The following is a 4,497-nucleotide window of genomic DNA, read 5'->3' on the forward strand; positions in this document are numbered from 1 at the left end:
CAACGCTGTTAACGGCCAGGTACTCATTTTACACCTGAGTACGGTGAGATAAAGTGAGTAAAGAGCCTTTTCCAAGGGCTCAACTATGCGCCGAGCGAGGCTCGAACCCAGGACCTTCCGGTCCGAAAGCGGGTGTCATACCACAAGACCACATAGCTAAAGTGAGTAAATGGGACTCATATAATATATTATAAGGGGACAACACAAAACAAATGACGTTTCGGCCTTTGGCCTTTTTCAGGTAAACACGAAATATGTTATAATATGATGTATTAGATTGTCATAATAGTTTAAACATTATAGGTAAAAAAAATGTGTGTGTGTGTGTGTGTGTGTGTGAGTGTGTGTGTATGTGCCAAATAAATATGTATTAGTGACAGGTGTGATACCCTGCTTAGGCTTTTTTCTAAGAACTTCAGGATTATTTCACTACAGAGGTCATTTTTTTATATGTATGGATCCTAATTTTTTTTTTTGAGACTAGAAATCATAATAATAATAATAATAATAATAATAATAATAATAATAATAATAATAATAATAATAATAATAATAATAATAATAATAATAAAAAAAAAAAAATAATAATAATAATAATAATAATAAAAAAATAATAATAATAATAATAATAATAATAATAATAATAAACAATAATAATAATAATAATAATAATAATAATAATAATAATAATAATAATAATAATAATAATAATAAAAATAATAATAATAATAATATGTCACGTTGGATTTCAAAATCGCCCGTGCGTCGTATGCCAAAAGGGTTAACAACAACGTCCTAAATTCGACCTGGTTAAACTTTCACCTTTACTTACTTTAACTCACTCAATCCTATAGATTTATTTGCAACTTTTCAAAACAGGAAAGAATGTATTAAAAATGAGCATGTACTCGTACATAGATAGTTTTATTCAACTACCACTAACATGTAAAAACTAAAAAACATTAGCTTTGATACTACGCCTATACTTTGTCTCAGAAAAAAGGTAATAAATAGGCATGGGGTAAAAGTAAAAGTAACCCCGGGTAAACTACGGATATAGTCGGTGTCAGGGTTGAGTGGGATAACCTTGTCTTCAGCTGATAAAGACTAACGACGTAGTCGAATACAATATGATAATTTATACTATCATTTAAATATACACACACAAATTCGGACTAAAGGCCAGAGGTATGGTCTATCTCAATTTATCAATTTAATATATATATATATATATATATATATATATATATATATATATATATATATATATATATATATAAAGTGTTGCTATTGGTTCTTGGTTGTATAATTTTACATTTTTATGCATTTGCATATATATATATATATATATATATATATATATATATATATGTATATATATATATATATATATATATATGTATACATTGTCTCGCCATAGATTCTCAACTTTGTGTTCATACATTTTTATGAATGCCACGTCTGTAAACGAATTTCCATTTTTTTAAAATGAATAAAGTATATTATTATTTATTATTATTATTATTATTATTATTATTATTATTATTATTATTATTATTATTATTATTAGTATTATTATTATTATTATTATTTTTATGTATGCATTATTGGCAAGCTGGAAAGTCCGGGGTGTTTATAAAGTACGTTGACATTATTTGATTGGTATCTACCGGCATGATAGATCTACGAGTAGGTACCTACATTTACATAATAATATTATATTTTGACTGGCTCGTTATGAAACGATGCATTCTGCAAGCAGACACTGATGTAAGATAAAATTGTTATCATTATTTTTTGGTTTGTTTTTCAGGGTTTTACGGCGCTTGCAACACATTAAGGTCATATTAGCGCCCGGTAAAAAAAAAAAGAAAATAGGAAAGTAAAAAGTTCTAGAATTACAATTAAAGCACCCAAGAAAAGGTAAGACAAAGGGATATTGGTTTAAATATGAAACGGATATAGATTCCAAGAGCACACTATCAAAGTACTAAGTTTGAGACCACCTAAAAGTCTCATCCTGACACAAGCACAGGTCCCCACTAGGAATACACTGAAATATTTACACATCATAATATATTATAATAATATTATGTCAACAAAACAATACCGTGCATAACAGAGAGATAATTTACAAGAAATAAATATCATCTCCCAAAACTCTAACTATTTAACTGTTTCCCTCCCAGCTAGTGTATCCGGTCAGGACAAAACCAAGTAATCTCATTCCGGAGACAAAGACAGAAAGCAAGTTGGAAAACAGATGTAGGGGAATAGAAGACATAGTAAGTGCCTCACTGCTCACTATGGGAGGTCAGGAACCCCACCCAGAAAAATATAAAATGGGGTGTATTAAAAACGGTGCCAGATAAAACAAAGAGAAAAATACAAGGAAAAAAACATCCCAAAATTGCAGCCAACCTAGACTGGGGATCGAGATGCGGCTATGTGGTCTAGTGGTATGACACTCGCTTTCGGATCGGAAGCTCCTGGGTTCGAGCCTCGCTCGGCGCATAGTTGAGTCCTTGGAGAAGGCTCTTTACTCACATTCTCTCACCGTACTCGGGTGTAATAATTGTAATATCGCCTAACAGGCGTCATGTTTCGTTCTACATGTGACGTGTTGCTGTGTTGATCAGGGACTCCTTGTAAAGCGCTTTGAGCACATTTTAGTGGAAATTGCACTATATAAAAGTTCAACAAAAACAAAACAAAAAAAAAAAAAAAAAAAAAAAACACAAGAAAACAGTAACAAAAGAACAATACAAAAAATTAATGTAAATCAAATATTTTATTTATAAATTTCAATAATATTATTATGGAAAGAAATGGGATTGGAATGTTTCAGAATATAAAAATATATAATAATGTTTAATTGTATATCATTAAGGCATTTCACAGTTTAAAAAATAATAAGAAGAAAGAAAGAACAAAAAACTACTATCTATCTAGTTTCTACAACTCTGCGATAGTCCAACTTCCTTTCAAAAGGGTAGCACGAAACTTGTTTCTGTTCGTTTTACGCCATAGATCCTGGGATAAATTCAGCAAGCCAAGACTGTTGGTGTTAATTATTAGAAAAAAAACACCTCTTGTGTACATTATATTATTATGTCAAATGAAATAAAATGTATTATTTCACGCAATAGCGAATATATCATTGCCGTCATGCTAATTGGATTCAATAGTCTGATGTCACGTCGCCCAGAAACGGCGGCCATCGTGGTTCTAAACAAAGAAAATCGGTACTTTTTACTCTTCATGCTGGCTAGAACTTTTCATATGTCTTGTGATCAGAATGTATAAAAGTCAAAACATGATCAGATTTATGTTTTTCCCCCCTCTGGATACGCTTTTATGCTCATCGGAGAAATATTTCATAAGGCTGTCCGCCATTGTTCCGATAGTCTAAAGCCAGTTACTAAGTTACCATGCGTCATTACGAGGGAAGCGACGTCACGATTGTTGAAGCGTATTAAGATTACGCAGGAACCTCTGCCGGAGTAAAACCGTTTGGATAATAATAATATAAATGATAAATGTTACCCGCTGTTTCAAAATGGTGTTATGACGGGTTTGACCTGTTGCTAAACAAAACAAAACAAAACAAAAATCAATCTTTAGCCAACTTATAACATTTTTAAGTTAAAACGAATACCGTCGTTGATGCGAGTGATTTTTTTGTTTGTTTGTTTTTTTTTTCGATCTCAATCTTCAAAGCCTTTATTTAATTTCCCCATTCTGGTTTATTTATCACTTTAAAAATCAATTTTCCTCTCGTCATATAGACTGGTTCATTCCGACATAATACCAGGGTGAGGCGGTGGGTTACAATTTTTTGAAAATAGTTTGCTTGCTTTCTTTTTTTTTTTTAAGGGTTTTGTGGCGCTTATGACTCATTTAGGGTCATTTCAGCGCCAGTAAAAAGAAAGAAAATTGGATATTAAAAAAAAAAAGAAGTTTAGATTTACACTTAAAAGCTCACGAGAAAAGAAAGGTAAGACAAAGGGCATTGGTTCAAATAGGGAACAGGTGTAGATTCCAAGAGGACTCTATCGGGGTACTTTGTTTGAGATCACCTAAAGATAATATCATCATCCGAACACAAGCAAAGAATCCTACCAAGAAGAATTCATTCAAATGTTTACAAATCTTATTGAAAATTTAAAAAATATATATATAGATAGAACAAAGATGGCGTCACTCAAGCCTTTGTTATTGTATTTTGCCATCCGCGTTTGTGAGTTGTTCTCACTAAACTGTATCAACCAGACTATAAAAGTTCATGGTTACACACAGTTTTGTGTGTTGGTCCGTTATACTTCGGATGGCAATGTTATGAGCTTCTTAGCCAAGCGCACACTATCTATATAACAGGACATAACCGAAAGATGATTTACAAGGGGAAAAATATATATCATCTCCCAAAAATATAACTAAACATCTGATTATTTACTATTCCCCTTCCAGCCAGGGACTCCGAACAAGGCGAGGACA

Source organism: Berghia stephanieae, chromosome 11 (genome assembly GCF_034508935.2).
Source record: "Berghia stephanieae isolate SIO BIC M18660-M18661 chromosome 11, UCSD_Bste_1.3, whole genome shotgun sequence".
NCBI lineage: Eukaryota > Metazoa > Mollusca > Gastropoda > Nudibranchia > Aeolidiidae > Berghia > Berghia stephanieae.